The sequence below is a fragment of the Bos javanicus genome, chromosome 9 (assembly GCF_032452875.1).
Source record: "Bos javanicus breed banteng chromosome 9, ARS-OSU_banteng_1.0, whole genome shotgun sequence".
Classification (NCBI taxonomy): domain Eukaryota; kingdom Metazoa; phylum Chordata; class Mammalia; order Artiodactyla; family Bovidae; genus Bos; species Bos javanicus.
This window is the reverse complement of record NC_083876.1, coordinates 65,684,820-65,704,530: the sequence shown is the minus strand read 5'-3', so window position 1 is coordinate 65,704,530 and position 19,711 is coordinate 65,684,820.

The following is a 19,711-nucleotide window of genomic DNA, read 5'->3' as shown; positions in this document are numbered from 1 at the left end:
AACATTAACTTTGTTCCTGTGCCCAACATTGTCAGAGCTCCAGCAATTCATTTACATTAACTAAGTACAAGATAAGCTCATTTAAAAGAAGGAACACTTTTATCTATTTACAATAGAGATGCCAACTTGGCTGTACATTCATGCTTTCAACACATGGCATTTGGCCCTGCAGAGGAATCTACCGAAGAAGCCAGATTACTCAATAAAATCTGTACAGGAGAAATCAACTGTTTGGGTTTAAGGGCTTGAATCATTAACTGTTTGGGCTTAGGGGCTTGGGTCATTCTGATGAATCAAGTCTTTGAAGATAGAGTAATAGGAGTACTGTTACATTTCTCTGGTCTTATTAGGAATACAAGACAGAGTATTTATTTTCTCTGAAGTTATTAAGAAAAAGTTTCATGTGCTGTTAACACAACTCTTCAAACTATTATAAACTTTCTTTTTATTTTTGACATAGTTACATAGTGTACACTTTTGTGGAGTTTTATTCTTTTGCATGTAGCCCTTCAGTTTTTCAAACACCATTTTTTGAAGAAGCTGTCTTTCCCCATTGTATATTCTTGCCTCTTTTATCATAAATTAAGTGACATATGAGTGTGGATTTATTTGTGGATGTTCTAGTCTGTTTCATGAACTCTGTATCTGTTTTGGGGCCAGTGCCATACTGTTTTGAGAATCGCAGCTTTGTCATGTATTTTGAAAATGGGGCAACATTGTTCTTCTTTCTTAAGGTTGCTTTGGTTATTTGAGGTCTTTTTTGGTTCCATACATGTTTTAAGATTTATTCTAGTTCTGTGGGAAAATGCCTTGAGTATTTTCACCGGTACTGCTTTGGATCTTTAGATTGCCTTGGATAGTATTGTCATTTGACAATATTGACTCTTCTAATCTAAGAACACCATATATCTTTCCATCTGCTTGTGTCATCTTCAGTTTCTTTAATCAACGTTTTCTAGTTTTCAGAGTATGAGTCTTTTGCTCCCTACATGTGTGTGTGCTAAGTCACTTCAATTGTGTTGAACTCTTTGCAACCCCATGGACGGTAGTTGTCTGGCACCCCGTCCATGGGATTTTCCAGGCAAGAATACTGGAGTGGGTTGTCATGCCCTCCTCCAGGGAATCTTCCCAACCCAGAGATCAAACCCAAGTCTCCTGTACTTCCTGAATTGCAGGTGGATTCTTTACCACTGAGCCACCAGGGAAGCCCTTAACCTCCTTGGTATTTTACTCTTTTTAATGCGATGGTAAATGGGCTTGTTTTGTTAATATCTCTTTCTGATCTTTTGCTGTTGGTATACAGAAATGAAACATGAAAGATGATTTTTTGCAACACTTTGTAGTAGCAAAAAGTGAATATGGTATTATTGAATGTACATTAAAACAGTATAAACCATGGTATATATTAAACAATATTCACAATCCAGGAAGTTTTACTATGTTTATTTTATATCCTTTATTTACCTTCAGATTATATATATGTGTGTGTGTGTGTGTGTGTAATATATAAACACACATACATATACAAGAAGGGACTATGATTTATATATATATATTAAATGAACAGTCTGAGCAATCACAGCAAATTAATACCAGAATTACTTTTAATTCAATCTTATTTGAAACAAGGTTGTTTGAATGAGGCACACTATTGAAATGTCAGTGATGAATTAGTGGAGATGGCTAGTTATGAGGTGAGAAGAAGTGGGAAATTTTTTCCTATGAAATTGAATGTGTACATCTTGTTGGCAAATATACCTGGGTTACTCTAGTGATAATCATAATTTGTCTTTTTTTCCTCTAAAGTCATTTAGTCATAATGACAAGTCACCATGGGAAAGAAGTTAGAAACATCTATTCCTGCCACATGGCTATTTTGCTTCCAGTTCACACTTCTGAACTCATGAGAGTCTCTCATTTCAGATGATGTAGAAAGAGGAAAGGAAAAAATCTCTCCACATTTCCTGCATACCTGTTAGTTTTGCATATTACACTGGCAAAAACTGGAAATAGACTCCCATAATCTTCAAGTACGGACCTGATGGAAAATGGAAGGGGAGGAATATTCCAGTGGGAAGAACTTTAAATAATGCATCTGCTTCTTCACTTTGCTTAGATGGCCATAGGTACAGATATACACTACCTCAATGTCAGTAGTCAGAGACTTAAAAAGGACATCAGTGGTGAAGATGACTTGGGGGATATCATGCAAATATTTCAGCAACTTAATTTTCCTCTAACCAAAGCTGATCTGAATATTACTTCTGCTGAATCAGTTCAGCGCATTTGCTGAGTCGTATCCAACTCTTTGCAACCCAATGGGTTGCAGCATGCCAGGCCTCCCTGTCCTTCACCAACTCCTAGAACTTGCTCAAAATCAAATCCAGCGAGTCAGTCATGCCATCCAACCATCTCATCCTCTGTCATCCCTGGCTCAGCCTGCCTTCAATCTTTCCCAGTATTAGGGTATTTTTCCAGTGAGTTGGTTCTTTGCATCAGATAGCCAAAGTATTGGAGTTTCAGCTTCAGCATCAGTCTTTCCAATGAATATTCAGGACTGATTTCCTTTAAGATGGAATGGTTGGATCTCCTATCAGTCCAAGGGACTCTCAAGAGTCTTCTCCAACACCACAGTTCAAAAGCATCAATTCTTCGGTGCTCAGCTTTCTTCATAGTGCTCACATCCATACATGACTGCTGGAAAAACCATAACACTGACTATATGGACCCTTGTCAGCAAAGCAATATCTGTGCTTCTTGATATGCTGTCTAGGTTGGTGATAGCTTTTCTTCCAAGGAGCTTTTCTTCCATGTGTATCTTTTAATTTCATGGCTGCAATCATCATCGGCAGTGGTTTCGGAGCCCAAGAAAATAAAGTCTGTCACTATTTCCATTGTTTCCCCATCTATTTGCCATGAAGTGATGGGAACAGATGCCATGATCTTAGTTTTTTGAATGTTGAGCTCTAAGCCAGCTTTTTCACTCTGCTCTTTCCCTTTCATCAAGAGGCTCTTTAGATCCTCTTCACTTTCTGCCATAAGGGTGGTATCATCTGTATATTTGAGGTTATTGATATTTCTCCCAGCAATTTTGGCTCTAGATTGTGCTTCATCCAGCCCAGCATTTCGCATGGTGTACTCTACATAGAAGTTAAATAAGCAGGGTGACAATTTACAGCCTTGACATACTCCTTTCCCAATTTGGAACCAGTCTGTTGTTCCATGTCTGGTTCTAACTGTTGCTTCTTGACCTTCATAGAGATTTCTCAGGAGGCAGGTAAGGTGGTCTGCTGAATGCTCAACCAGAAAATAAGCAGACATTTATAAGCCCCGAACAGGGTACTACACCCTCACAGTATCACCAGATTTCCTGCTAGCCAGTGAATTGCAGTAGCTTCCTTCCATCATAGAAGGTGCAAGAGTTTATACTCATTGAAAATAGAACCACATTCTGTTAAGTGCATTTGCTTTCCCCAGTTAAAATCTTCTGCCAATACCATCTTTGTAGTTTTGTGTAATGCCCTAATTATTAGTATAACAGTTCACTTTGCAATGTTTCTGATAAAGGTGTTTTTTTTACTGGTAAATATCCAAGGGATTCACTGTCTTCACCAGAAGAAACAAACATGATATAACTGTAAAAGAGCTTATATCCCATTTAAACCTTATCTCCAAGGCGATATCCTAGGCAGCACATAATATAATATAAATCAATTTTATTAAGTGGTGACTTTTCTCTCATTAGAATTCTCAGCCTGTGAACCAAGTGATAGAGAATGCAAGTGATTAACTTTTAACTTAAGCGCTTAACGTCTCCTCTAATGGGCTACACACATACATTTTTCTCTTCTCATGCCTTCAGTTTTGTGCTCTGTTGATTTAAATGTTGTAGGTCTCAAGCTCTATTGAACCAAAAGAAGTACTGCTATTCAGTCATTTTGGACTCCTATATTTCTTAATCACCAAAAAAAAAAGTGTATTGTTGTATTTCCTAGGTGACTGATATTCATTGTCCAGGGGAGTTAGGATTGCTGCTACAAGGAACGAGGAGAAATGTGTCTGTTTTCCAGGTGACTATCTAGGTATCTTTTTAGTACTTTTAAAACTAGTGGCAATAATTAATAGGAGAGTTCTGCAAGCCAATACTACTACAGTAGAGACACTTCAAGAATACAAGGTTGAGATATTCCCAGTTATACAACCAAGACCAGAATTTGAATGAGTATGGAAAAAGCAAATTTTAACTTTCCCATGACTAGTTTCAATAATGCTACTATAAAAACTAGGCATATTTTTCCTTGTTAGATTATTTATATATTTTTGTATTTTAATTGGTTTCTCCCGGGTTCCATCTCCTATTATTTCTTGGAAGTTTGACCTGAAATACTAGTCGTTGTGTCACAGAATGTCAAAGGAGGAATTTTAATGAACTGGAAGGGGAGTGATCTTTAACCAACCATAGACGGGTACAGAAACTGAATGACAAAACTTGGATTTCCCACCATCTGGAGAGTGGAATAACCCAATTCTTTTGTAAGAGAGTTGTTGCCATCATGTTTGATCATGAAGCTGTTTTTAGAGGTATTTGAAAGGATAGGAGGATGTTACATATGCTGAACTGACAAATATATGGACTGTACAAATGTGTTGCATATTGTTGATTCATCATCTTTATCCCTTAAACTGGCAGGGAACTACATCTCCTTGATTTTCTTGTTAGGAGAGTTCAGGGTTTGATCACCACAAGAAGTAACATGTAATTTTTGTAATGTGGAAGAGAAGAGACCCTTATTCTTCTCTGACAACTGTGGCCAGACATTTGGGAAGTTTGCAGTGAAGGTCTGCATCAGAATTCTCTGATAAAAAACCTATTTCAATATCAAAGATACTTTAAGTCATAGGTGGCATTTTTATATTTGTAGCCTCCTGAGCAAGACCTCCTGAGCAAGACACGCTTTAGGGTCCAGGAAGAGGGCCACACCCTAACCCATAAAACCTGTGGATATATTTATTACCTCAAATTATACAGAAATTAAGGTTGCAGATGGAATTAAGTGTACAGACATTCAGATGGGTAGATTATACTGACTTATTCTTGTGGGTCAAGTCTAAGCACATGAGCCTTTAAAATCAGAGAACCTTTTCTGGCTAGGTTAGAGAGAAGTGAGGACAGAAGAAGGATCAGAGAGATACATGCACCTTGAAAAGGACTCTACCTGCAATTCCTGCATTTGAAAATGTTGGACACACTATTAAAGAAATTATATTGAAATAGTCAGATATTTGCTCTTATAAGTCAAGTCACATGACTGTGAAAACTACTAATTAAGCCTGATAAATGAGTAGTTTCCTAACAAATGAAATATCATGAGAAGCATTGCCTTTAGTGACATCATTTTCCAGCATGATAAAAATATACAATTCTGAGTTGTATGCACATTTTTTCCTTTGGAACATGAGGTCATTATACTTTTGGAAAACTAAGGTCGTATTTAAAGTACAGGGGGCTTCCCTGGTGATCCAGTGGAAGTCTGGACCAAGAATCAGCCTTGCAATGCATAGGGCACCAGTTTGATCCCTGGTCCAGGAAGATTCCACATGCCAGGGAGCAACTAAGCCCATGCCCCACAACAGCTGAGCCCCTGGTTTAGAACCCAGAAACCCTAACTACTGAGCCCATGTGCTACAACTGTTGAAGCCTGCAGACCTAGAGCCTGTGCTCCCCAACAAGAGTAGTCACTACAATGAGAAGCCCGCACACAACAATGAAGAGTAGCTGCCACCGACTGCAACTACAGAAAGCCCACATGCCAGCAACGAAGACCCATCACAGCCAAAAAGTAAAATAAATAACTAAATAAATCCTTTTAAAAAGTAAAGTGCAAAAATGTTTTATATAGAGAGATAATTACTCTCTAGACTCAGGAAACATGGAAAAGAAATCAAAAGAAATATAAAATAAAAATGCATTTTAGTATGTCAATGTTGAAGCAAATCACACCACTTATTTAAGTATAATCATTGAAATATGACAGCTGTAAATGCAGACCCATATACATATATATGTATATTATATATGTTTTTACTAGAAGTAAAAATGCCATTAATGACTTTTCTATCCATGATTTCTGTTTTTTAACATTATAAAAACCCCACCACTCAACACAATATTGAAGCAACCCTCTCTTGAATTACCTCATAGTGGCATATATAGAAAATTAAATGAATATTTAATGTACAACAGATCATTTCTCCTTAATAGGATTAAGAGCTAGGCTTATCCAGTGTTGAAAACAGTATTGAGGTTCCTCGGGACACTGAAAATAGAATCACTATATAATCCAGCAGTCCTGCTCCTGGGCCAAAGCTACAATTCAAAAAGATATATGCACCCCTCTGTTCATAGCAGCACTATTCACAATAGTCAAAGCATGGAAACAACTCAAATAAAGAAGATTTGGTACATATATACTATAGGATACTACTCAGTCATACAAAAGAATGAAATAATTCTATTTTAAGCAACATGGATGCACCCAGAGATTATCATACCAAGTTAAATGAGAAAAAAAACAAATATCATACAATATCACTTATACATGGAATCTAAAGTATCACACAAATGAACCTAGCTATGAAATAGAAGCAGAATCACAGACATAGAGAAGAAACTGGTGGTTGCCTAAGGGGAAGGAAGTGTTTAGGGGAGAGATGGAGCAGGAGTTTGAAGTTAGCAGATGCAAGGCTTTTACATATAGCACAGATAAACAACAAGGTCCTACTGTATAGCACAGAAAGAACCATATTCAATATCCAATGATAAACCAAAATGCAAAAGAATATATATATATATGTATATGTGTATATGTATAAATGAATCACATTGCTATACAGAAATAATTAACAAAACATTGTGAATCAACTATACTTCAATTTTAAAAAAGAGCTAGGCTCAGAAACTGCTTATTTTCCACTACGTGAGTGCTTAGCTGAGTATGGGTATGGATCATTTTTCTTTGTGTAGATTTCTCGCTATCTCTCTGGAAGTCTCTCACCCTTCCTTCCCTCTGTACTACATGACATGAGCATCCCAGCCTAGGCAAGAGCAGCACTCTCAGCAAGGACCCCTTCCTTTCAAGTTTGTGTAGCTAAAAATTGGGAATTAGTTCTTGCCTTTCCTTTCCTACTAAAATGCTTTTACTCTGTGTTCTCAGAAGACTCTGAACTCACAAGTATGTAAGCATTTACAACATGAGCCTTGTTCATTTATCTACTTTCTTCAACGGGACATAGCACCACCATCGAACAAGCTATGTCTTGTTCAATTTTTTGTTCCTAGACCCTTACACAATACCTGGCTCATAATATAGACACTCAATAAATTTTTGTTCCATTACTGGAAAATTGAACAGATGGAACCATTTAAGAAGCCATAGATGGAATGGCCTTGACCACAAAGGAAGTGACCTTGTCCTCAGGTAAAATTTCCTCAGTCCTTGCCCAGGATCTGCTGTTCCTTTTCATGAACAAAAAGTTTACTTTGTTTTTATGCCCAACATTGATGGCACTTACATACTTGGTTCACATTAATCAGCCAAACAAAACAAAATAAAATTTTATTTTAAACACAGGACTGATTTATATATTTACGATAGGCAAACATGGCTGTACATTCATGCTCTTAAGATGGGAACTTTTGTCCCTGCAGAGGACTCTCCAAAGGAAGTCAAATCCCATGGACACAAAACCTGGGCAAGTAAACAATTGAACCCACAGGCTAGTATCATTAAGCTAGGATATTCTGATGTAATCTTACTTCCTTAATGATCAGTTTATAAGCGTATGACATTTCTCTCTGGCCTATTTAGAATAGGAGACATACTGATTACTTTTTTCAAAATTATTCTATGTACAATTTCATCTTCTATTAAGACAATCCTTCAAACTTCTATAGGCTTTCTTTTCATTTTTGGCAAATTTTAATAAATTACTTATTGTATAATTTTGAGGTGGTGGAACTTTCCAAAATTTTAGGATGACCTCCCGAAATAGAGATCTGATGTATATGAGTTGTTTATCATTGAGTTTAAAAGTCTTTTGCTAATGTCACTAATCTTATATGATCAAAGCTGTCTACTAAATCAGCAAACGTTTCTTGACAACTAGCAATTGGTGAGACACTCCACTGTGCTTTCATTTTTTTTTTCACATTCTCCTAGCGTTAGATTCCAATGATATTGATACAGTCTCCTCCAAGAACTTGAGTGATTTTCACATTGTGAACTCTTGACTGAAGAACTCAGCATTTTTGTCATATGTATCCCAGGGGAGGCCTTATTTTCTTTAGTTTTACTCATTTAGGCAAAATATTGTTTTACAAAGTTATTCAGACAATTTCTTTTCAATCTCACACTTTTCAGTGTTTGTGACATACAGATAGGTTTGTTAGAGTCCACATTTCATCTTCTTATAGTATATCCTACAAGACCTTTTAGAACTAACACCCAAAACAGATGTCCTTTTCATTATAGGGGGCTGGAATGCAAAAGTAGCAAGTCAAGAAACACCTGGAGTAACAGGCAAATTTGGCCTTGGAATACAGAATGAAGCAGGGCAAAGACTAATAGAGTTTTGCCAAGAAAATGCACTGGTCATAACAAACACCCTCTGCCAACAACACAAGAGAAGACTCTATACATGGACATCACCAGATGGTCAACACCGAAATCAGATTGATTATATTCTTTGCAGCCAAAGATGGAGAAGCTCTATACAGTCAGCAAAAACAAGACCAGGAGTTGACTGTGGCTCAGATCATGAACCCTTATTGCCAAATTCAGACTGAAATTGAAGAAAGTAGGGACAACCACTAGACCATTCAGGTATGATCTAAATCAAATCCCTTGTGATTATACAGTGGAAGTGAGAAATAGATTTAAGGGCCTTAGATCTGATAGATAGAGTGCCTGATGAACTATGGAATGAGGTTCGTGACATTGTACAGGAGACAGGGATCAAGACCATTCCCATGGAAAAGAAAAGCAAAAAAGGAAAATGGCTGTCTGGGGAGGGCTTACAAATAGCTGTGAAAAGAAGAGAAGTGAAAAGCAAAGGAGAAAAGGAAAGATATAAACATCTGAATGCAGAGTTCTAAAGAATAGCAAGAAGAGATAAGAAAGCCTTCTTCAGCAATCAATGCAAAGAAATAGAGGAAAACAACAGAACAACAGAATGGGAAAAGCTAGGGATCTCTTCAAGAAAATCAGAGATACCAAAGGAACATTTCATGCAAAGATGAGCTCGATAAAAGACAGAAATTGTATGGACCTAACAGAAGCAGAAGATATTAAAAAGAGATGGCAAGAATACACAGAAGAACTGTACAAAAAAGATCTTCACGACCCAGATAATCACGATGGTGTGATCACTGACCTAGAGCCAGACATCCTGGAATGTGAAGTCAAGTGGGCCTTAGAAAGCATCACTACGAACAAAGCTAGTGGAGGTGATGGAATTCCATTTGAGCTATTCCAAATGCTGAAAGATGATGCTGTGAAAGTGCTGCACTCAATATGCCAGCAAATTTGGAGAACTCAGCAGTGGCCACAGGACTGAAAAAGGTCAGTTTTCATTTGAATCCCAAAGAAAGGCAATGCCAAAGAATGCTCAAACTACCACACAATTGCACTCATCTCACACGCTAGGAAAGTAATGCACAAAATTCTCCAAGCCAGGCTTAAGCAATATGTGAACCGTGAACTTCCTGATGTTCAAGCTGGTTTTAGAAAAGGCAGAGGAACCAGAGATCAAATTGCCAACATCCTCTGGATCATAGAAAAAGCAAGAGAGTTCCAGAAAAACATCTATTTCTGCTTTATTGACTATGCCAAAGCCTTTGACTGTGTGGATCACAATAAACTGTGGAAAATTCTGAAATAGATGGGAATACCAGACCACCTGATCTGCCTCTTGAGAAACCTGTATGCAGGTCAGGAAGCAACAGTTAGAACTGGACATGGAACAACAAACTGGTTCCAAATAGGACAAGAAGTTCGTCAAGGCTGTGTATTGTCACCCTGCTTATTTAACTTCTATGCAGAGTACATCATGAGAAACGCTGGACTGGAAGAAACACAAACCGGAATCAAGATTGCCGGGATAAATATCAATAACCTCAGATATGCAGATGACACCACCCTTATGCCAGAAAGTGAAGAGGAACTCAAAAGCCTCTTGACGAAAGTGAAAGTGGAGAGTGAAAAAGTTGGCTTAAAACTCAACATTTAGAAAATGAAGATCATGGCATCCGGTCCCATCACTTCATGGGAAATAGATGGGGAAACAGTGGAAACAGTGTCAGACTTTATTTTTCTGGGCTCCAAAATCACTGCAGATGGTGACTGCAGCCATGAAATTAAAAGGTGCTTACTCCTTGGAAGGAAAGTTATGATCAACCTAGATAGCATATTAAAAAGCAGAGACATTACTTTGCTGACAAAGGTCAGTCTAGTCAAGGCTATGGTTTTTCCTGTGGTCATGTATGGAAGTGAGAGTTGGACTGTGAAGAAAGCTGAGTGCTGAAGAATTGATGCTTTTGAACTGTGGTGTTGGAGAAGACTCTTGAGAGTCCCTTGGACTGCAAGGAGATCCAACCAGTCCATTCTGAAGGAGATCAGCCCTGGGATTTCTTTGGAGGGAATGATGCTAAGGCTGAAACTCCAGTACTTTGGCCACCTCATGCGAAGAGTTGACTCATTGGAAAAGACTCTGAATCTGCGAGGGATTGAGGGCAGGAGGAGAAGGGGACAACAGAGGATGAGATGGCTGGATGGCATCACTGACTCGATGGACGTGAGTCTCAGTGAACTCCGGGAGTTGGTGATGGACAGGGAGGCCTGGTGTGCTGCGATTCATGGGGTCACAAAAAGTCGGACACGACTGAGCGACTGATCTGATCTGATCTGATAGTATATCCTATCAAAATGTTATAGAATTTGCACACAGGGAAATCCACTGTTTCTCGTATACAGATCTATGGATGTTGACAAATGCATAGAGTCATATCCCTAGCACATTCCCCAATGGCTCAAGTGATAAAGAATCTGCCTGCAGTTCAGGAGACACAGGAAATTCAGGTTTGATCCTTGGGTCGGGAAGATCCCCTGGAGGAGGGCACAGCAGCCCACTTCAGTATTCTTACCTGGAAAATCCCATGGAGAGAGGAGCCTGGTGGGCTACAGTCCAGAGGATTACAAAGAGTCAGGCATGGCTGAGCACGCACACATGTGTTCCCAGCACCATAGTATCACATACAACAATTCTGTCACAGAAATATTTACTCCTTCTTACTACCCTTTGGTACTCAACCTTTTCTCCAGACCCAGTTACTGGCAATGACAAATGTGGTTTTCATCCCATATTTTTGTCTTTTCCATAATTTCATATGAAGAGTATCACACCCCATGTTGCTCTTGAATTTTTGTTGTTTAACAAATGCACTTGACCCTTTTTTGTTTCCTGTATCAATAATTTGTTCCTTTTTATGATCGACTAGAGTTCCATTATGATAAACTATGCACTCTAGTTTATCCATTCACCTGTGCAACAACTTCTGGATTGTTTTCCATTTTTAGTTTATTTTGTGTGTGTGTGTGTTAGTTACTCAGTCGTGTCTGACTCTTTGTGACCCCCATGGACATAGCCCACCAGGCTTCTCTGTCCTTGGGATTCTCCAGGCAAGAATAATGGAGTGGGTAACCCTTCCCTTCTCCAGGGGATTTTTCTGACCCAGGGATCAAACCTGGGTCTTCTACACCACAGGCAGACTCTTTACTATCTGAGTCACCAGTGAAGCCCAGTTTTATTTTAGCGACTATTAAAGTTACTATTGATGTACAAAGATCTGTATAGTCAAAGCTATGGTTTTTTCAGTAGTAATGTATGGATATGAAAGTTGGACCATAAAGAAGGCTGAACACCAAGGAATTGATGCTTTTGAACTGTGGTGTTGGAAAAGACTCTTGAGAGTCCCTGGGACTGCAAGGAGATCAAACCAGTCGATCCTAAAGGAAATCAATCCTCAATATTATTAGAAGGCCTGACACTGAAGCTGAAATGCCAGTATTTTGGCCACCTGATGCAAAGAGCCAACTCATTAGAAAAGACCCTGATGCTGGGAAAGATTGAGGGCAGGAGAAGGGGATGACAGAAGATGAGATGGTTGGATGGCATCACCGACTCAATGGACATGAGTTTGAGCAAGCTCTAGAAGATGGTGAAGGACAAGGAAGCCTGGCATGCTACAGTCCATGGGGTCACAAAGAGTTGAACATGACTGAGCGACTGAACAACAGCAATAACAATTGATGTACAGGAAAGATATTTTTTTTTTGAAGTAAAATTTCAAATCACCTGGGGAAGTATCTAGATAAAAAAAAATATCACTTGAGTCATATGTAAACCTATGTTTAACTTTATAAGACATAGACAAACTATTTTCCAACAAAGCTCTACTATTTTGCATGTCCATTTGCAATAACTGAGAGTTTCTGTTGCTGCCCATCTGGCCAGCATTTATTAATATCAGTTTTTTTCCCTCAGTATTAACCATTGAAATAGGTGTGCTTTGGTATTTTATTGTGGTTTTAACTTACATTTTCCTAGTGACAAATTATATTGAACATCTTTTCATGTGTTTATTTGTCAATCATATATCTTTTTGATGAGGTATCTGTTCAAACCCTTTGTGTGTGTGTGTTAATTGCTCAGTCGTGTCTGATTCTTTGCGACCCCATGGACTCCCAGGTTCCTCTGTCTATGGAATCCTCCAGGCAAGAATACTGGAGTGCCGGAGTCCAACTCCAGCAGCCAGGGATTCAACCTGAAGAGATGACGGTGTCGGCCAATGAGACAGCCTCTCAGTTTTCTATGGACTGCCTGTTTATTCCAAGTTTAAGATTCTCTTTTATACTTTTACAAAAAACATTAGGCCAGAGGTTTGACATTTTCAGTTCCCCCTCTCCCAGATTTATTATCTCCATAAATCATTGTTGCTTTTCAAACAGAGTTCCTGCTTCAGTGATTCTCTCGGAATCAGCCTTATCATCTATTATCTACCTCTTCTAATATGTCCTATAGTTAACTTGTGATTACATTGTAGCTCATGCTACATTCCTCAATTTACTACTTATCTTCCTAAATCCTGTTTGCCCCTAACATCCTGAGCTCACTATCTCTTAAAAAGGCTTCTAGCTATAGTGTCTCTAAAAATTCCTAACTTCTATAAGCTATAGTAAAATATGCTAACTTTACAACATTCCTTAAATCTTTAACTTCTAACTGTTCTAATTATTTCTAAGCCCTAATTTCAGTAAATGCCTTTGCCATAAACATTCTCCTCACAAATAGGCTTCAGATATCAATCTCTCCCATGGCCTCAAGCTACGGCCTATGTGCTCATCCTGGAACACTCTTTTGTAAAAGTCCTTGAACAAATGTCAAAAATTAACTTTATGAATTATTTTCTGAACACAACTGCAGAAGGCTTTGTGCCTTCTCATGCTCCTCTTAAGAACAGTAAGCACCTTAACATTCCTTTTCAGTCAACTCAGCTGAGGAGAGGAAAAGACAAGTCAGAATTACAAGGCCTAACTCCTTCATCCCGGGATCCGTGCCTGCGGAATGAGGAGAGGGGGCTGGGGACCGTGCCTCCATTTTGTCACTAATGCCTAACGCGGCTCCCGACACTGGAGTGGGTTGCAATTTCCTTCTTCAGGGATCTTCTGGATCCATGGATTGAACCCAGGTATCCTGCATTGGCAAGCAGATTCTTTACCACCTGAGCCCCCAGGGAAGCTCTTTTACCCATTTTTAATTGGGTGTACTGTTTTCTACATCTAAAGTTTTACGAATTCCTTATGCATTCTAGATATAAGACCTACAGTAGCTACGTTATTTGCAGATACTTTCTGTTAGTGACTTTCTTTTTTATTCTCTTAACAGTGTCTTTTGCTGAGCAAGCAATTTGATTTTGGTAAATCTCTGTCTGTCTACCTATCTACATACATGTGCTTTTTTTTTTTTTTAGATTGTGCTTTCAGTGTTATATCTAAAAACATCACTAAAATCAAGATCATGGAGATTCTTTCCCTATGTTTTCTTCTGAAAGTTTTAGTTGTGCAGTTTATATTTTGTCAGTAATCCATTTTGAGCTAATTTTTATACAAACTGTGAGGCATAACCCAGGATTTATATTTTTGCATATGGATATCCATTTACTCTAAGCAACATTTCTTAAAAATATTCCAATTGAACTGCCTTTGCACCTTTGTCAAAAATAAATTGACAGTGTTTGTATCATCTATTTCTCAGTTCTCTGTTCTGTTCCATTGATCTATCCTTTCATTAATACTATACTGTCTTGATTACTCTAACTTTATAATGTCTTGAAATCAACTAGTCTTCCAACTTCATTCTTTTTTTTGGGGGGGGGGGCGGGGGCATTTGTTTTAACTATTTGAGTTCCTTTGCCTTTCCATATAAATTTTATAATCCATATAAAATTTGAGCAATGTAAACATGGCTCATTCACATTTGTAAGAAGCTTGTTTTGAGACAAATGTGGGCTGCATCAACTGAATCTATGTTTCAAATTCAGGAGAATTTACATCTTAACTAATATTGAGTCTTAGGCTCAATAAACATATCGCTTATTATCAATGACTTAGATTCATATTTTTGGTGATTGCTTCAGGGTTATAACATACATAATTAACTTATCCCAGTCAGCTTCCAAGTGATTTTTATACCATGGCATGTATAGTATAAGCATCTTAATATATGTCCATTTTCACCTTCTAGGATAATATATTTACCTTGTGTATAAGTTATGAACCTCATGGTACATTTTCACCATTTTTGTTCAAATAGCTGGTTATCTTTTCAGGGTTTTACATTTTAAGGAAAAAAGTCGTGTGTGTTTGTCCATGCAACTGCTATTTATTGTGTTCTTCTCACCTTTCTGCAGATCTACATTTCCATAAGATTTGCTGTTCCTTCTGCCTAAGCATCCTTTAACATTTCCAGTGCTGTGGCTCTGCAGATGACCAATTCTTTAGCTTGGATATGTTTGAATGCTTCTTTATTTTATTTCTTTAAAAAATATTTTTGGTTATTATTTTTTTTATTTACTCTAGGTTATTATTTTTTTATTTAAAGGTATTGCACTATGTTACTTGCATTGTGTGTGTGTGTGTATGAGAAGAAATCAGCTTATCTTTGTTTATTTTTTACATAATATGTTTTTAAGCCTCTCTGATATTAAGGTTTTACCTTAATCACTGGTTTTGAATTATTTAATTATGCTATGCCTTGTTTTGTTTTCTTCATGGTTATTTTAAATGGAGTTCATTCATCTTGTTGGATGTATGAGTTATCAGTTCAGTTCAGTTCAGTTGCTCAGTCATGTCCAACTCTTTGTGACCCCATGAATCGAAGCACGCCAGGCCTCACTGTCCATCAACACCTGTGTCCACCAACACCTGGAGTACACTCAAACTCATGTTCATCAAGTCGGTGATGCCATCCAGCCATCTCATCCTCTGTCGTCCCCTTCTCCTCCTGCCCCCAATCCCTCCCAGCACCAGGGTCTTTTTCAATGACTCAACTCTTCGCATGAGGTGGCCAAAGTATTGGAGTTTCAGCTTCAGCGTCAGTCCTTCCAATGAACACCCAGGACTGATCTCCTTTAGGATGGACTGGTTGGATCGCCTTGCAGTCCAAGGGACTGTCAAGAGTCTTCTCCAACACCATAGTACAAAAGCATCAATTCTTTGGCGCTCAGCTTTTTTCACAGTCCAACTCTCACATCCACACATGACCACTTGAAAAACTATAGCCTTGACTAGACGGACCTTTGTTGGCAAGGTAATATCTCTGCTTTTTAATATGCTATCTACGCTGGTCATAACTTTCCTTCCAAGGAGTAAGCGTCTTTTAATTTCATGGCTGCAATCATCACCTGCAGTGATTTTGGAGGACCCAAAAATAAAGTCTGACACTGTTTCCCCTGTTTCCCCATCTATTTCCCATGAAGTGATGGGACCAGATGCCATGATCTTAGCTTTCTTAATGTTCAGCTTTAAGCCAACTTTTTCACTCTCCTCTTTCACTTTCATCAAGAGGCTTTTGAGTTCCTCTTCACTTTCTGCCATAAGGGTGGTGTCATCTGCATATCTGAGGTTATTGATATTTCTCCTGGCAACTTGATTCCAGCTTGTGCTTCCAGCCCAGCGTTTCTCATGATGTACTCTGCAGAGAAGTTAAATAAGCAGGGTGACAATATGCAGACTTGACGTACTCCTTTTCCTATTTGGAACCAGTCTGTTGTTCCGTGTCCAGTTCTAATTGTTGCTTCCTGACCTGCATATCGGTTTCTCAAGAGGCAGGTCAGGTTGTCTGGTATTCCCATCTCTTTCAGAACTTTCCACTGTTTATTGTGATCCATACAGTCAAAGGCTTTGGCGTAGTCAATAAAGCAGAAATAGATGGTTTTCTGAAACTCTCTTGCTTTTTCGATGATCCAGCAGATGTTAGCAATTTGATCTCTTGTTCCTCTGCCTTTTCTAAAACCAGCTTGAACATCTGGAAGTTCACAGTTCACGTAATGCTGAAGCCTGGCTTGGAGAATTTTGAGCATTACTTTACTAGTATGTGAGATGAGTGCAATTATGCGGTAGTTTGAGCATTTTTGGCATTGCCTTTCTTTGGGATTGGAATGAAAACTAATCTTTTTCAGTCCTATGGCCACTGCTGAGTTTTCCAAATTTGCTGGCATATTGAGTGCAGCACTTTCACAGCATCATCTTTCAGCATTTGGAATAGCTCAAATGGAATTCCATCACCTCCACTAGCTTTGTTCGTAGTGATGCTTTCTAAGGCCCACTTGACTTCACATTCCAGGATGTCTGGCTCTAGGTCAGTGATCACACCATTGTGTTTATCTTGGTTGTGAAGATCTTTGTACGGTTCTTCTGTGTATTCTTGCCACCTCTTCTTAATATCGTCTGCTTCTGTTAGGTCCATACTATTTCTGTCCTTTATCGAGCCCATCTTTGCATGAAATGTTCCCTTGGTGTCTCTAATTTTCTTGAAGAGATCTCTAGTCTTTCCCATTCTGTTGTTTTCCTCTATTTCTTTGCATTGACCACTGAGGAAGGCTTTCTTATCTCTCCTTGCTATTCTTTGGAACTCTGAATTCAGATGCTTATATCTTTCCTTTTCTCCTTTGCTTTTTGCTTCTCTTCTTTTCACAGCTATTTGAAAGGCCTCCTCAGACAGCCATTTTGCCTTTTTGCATTTCTTTTCCATGGGAATGGTCTTGATCCCTGTCTCCTGTACAATGTCATGAACCTCGGTCCATAGTTCATCAGGCACTCTATCTATCAGATCTTGTCCTTTAAATCTATTTCTCACTTCCACTGTGTAATCTTAAGGAATTTGATTTAGGTCATACTGAATGGTCTAGTGGCTTTCCCCACTTTCTTCAATTTAAGTCTGAATTTGGCAATAAGGAGTTCATGGTCTGAGCCACAGTCAGCTCCCGATCTTGTTTTTGCTGACTGTATAGAGCTTCTCCATCTTTGGCTGCAAAGAATATAATCAATCTGATTTCGGTGTTGACCATCTGGTGAGGTCCATGTGTAGGGTCTTCTCTTGTGTTGTTGGAAGAGGGTGTTTGCAATGACCAGTGTGTTCTCTTGGCAAAACTCTATTAGCCTTTGCCCTGCTTCATTCTGGATTCCAAGGCCAAATTTGCCTGTTACTCCAGGTGTTTCTTGACTTCCTACTTTTGCATTCCAGTCCCCTATAATGAAAAGGACATCTTTTTTGGGTGTTAGTTCTTAAAGGTCTTGTAGGTCTTCATAGAACCGTTCAACTTCAGCTTCTTCAGCATTACTGGTTGGTGCATAGGCTTGGATTACCGTGATAGTGAATGGTTTGCCTTGGAAACAAACAGAGATCATTCTGTCGTTTTTGAGATTGCATCCAAGTACTGCATTTTGGACTCTTTTGTTGACCATAATGGCTACTCCATTTCTTCTAAGGGATTCTTGCCCACAGGAGTAGATATAATCGTCATCTGAGTTAAATTCACCCATTTCAGTCTAGATTCCTAGAATGTCGACATTCACTTTAGAAAATTTTCAGCCACTATTTCTAAAATAATTTTATCTTGCCCCTTCTTCTGGGACTAATATCACATATATTTTATGGTGATTGGAGTTCACCCACAGCTCACTGATGTCTTGTTCACTTTTTAATTATTTTTTTCTTTGTTCCTTGTAGGTTCTTTTGTTATGTCTTCAAGTTTACTAATCTTCTTTCAGCACTTAGTGGTTGTTAATATCACCAGTTGTTTATCTAATTGGTTGTATATTTGTCATCTCATACATGGTAGTTTTTATCTCTAGGAGTTTGATTTGAGTAGTTTTTATTTTGTTTCTATGTTTCATGTTATAGTATGATGTCATAGAAAGATTCTTGGGCTTTGTTCTTGGTTTCTGAAATAAAGACACTAAAATCCTTGGAATTTCTTAAGTGATACATGATAAGATTCTCTTTCATTCTAATACAATGTTTCTTGGAGACTTCGATAGCTTTAGGATGGGGATGGTTACCAGAAAGACCAAGTTCTGATTGGAAACTGAGAACTTTCAGTCCTATCCTCAACCTCCAAGGGTGGGAGATTAAATTAACTGCTAATGGCCAGTAATTTCATCAATAAATTCTATGCACTCAAATCCCACCAAAAAGTCCTAAATGAGTTCCCAGCTCAATGAAAACATAGAAGTACTGGGAAACGTATGTGCACAGAATGGACATGGAAACTCTACTTCCCTCACCCTGCCTTTTGTGTATCTTTCCATTTTTACTTCCTGAGCTTTATTCTTTATAATGAACCTATAATAGTAAATAAAGTGCCTTCCCAAATTCTGCAAGCCATTCTAACTAATTATTGGGCCTGAAAGAGGAAGATTGTGGAAACACCTCCAACTTCATAGTCAAGTTAAACAGAAGAGTGAGTAACCTAGGGGCCTGATCTTATGACTGGCGTCTGATCTGAGAAGTTTTGTGGGACCGAGCTCTTAAACTAGTGGAGTCTTAAGTTAACTCTGGGTAGTTAGTGTCAAAATTGAATTACATTATAGAATACCCAGTTGAAGAATTGATTGGTATGAGGGAAAAACCCAACACATTTGGTATCAGAAGTGTTGTGACTAAAAATAGCTCACATAGCCAATAAATCACTGCAAAATACAATGTCATGAAGTTTTGCCAAATGTTTTCTTCTAAGAGTTTTACTTTAAGCTCTTACTTTTAGATCTTTGCTCCATTTTGAGTTATTTCTTGTAAATGGTATGAGGATCCACCTTTATTCTTTTGCATGTGGGTATCCAATTTTCCATGTACAAGGGTTTGAAAAGAGTGTCTTTTTCCCATTGAATAATCTTGGAAACCTTGCTGAAGATCATATGACCATAAATGTAAGTGTTCATTTGGGGGTTTTTATTTTGTTCCATTCGTCTGTTTGTCTTTTATATTAGTGTCATGCTGTTTTGATTATTATAGCTTTAGAATAAGGCTTGAAATCAGGAAGTATAAGGGCTCTAACTTGGTTCTTCTGTTGAGATTATTTTGGATAATCAAGGTC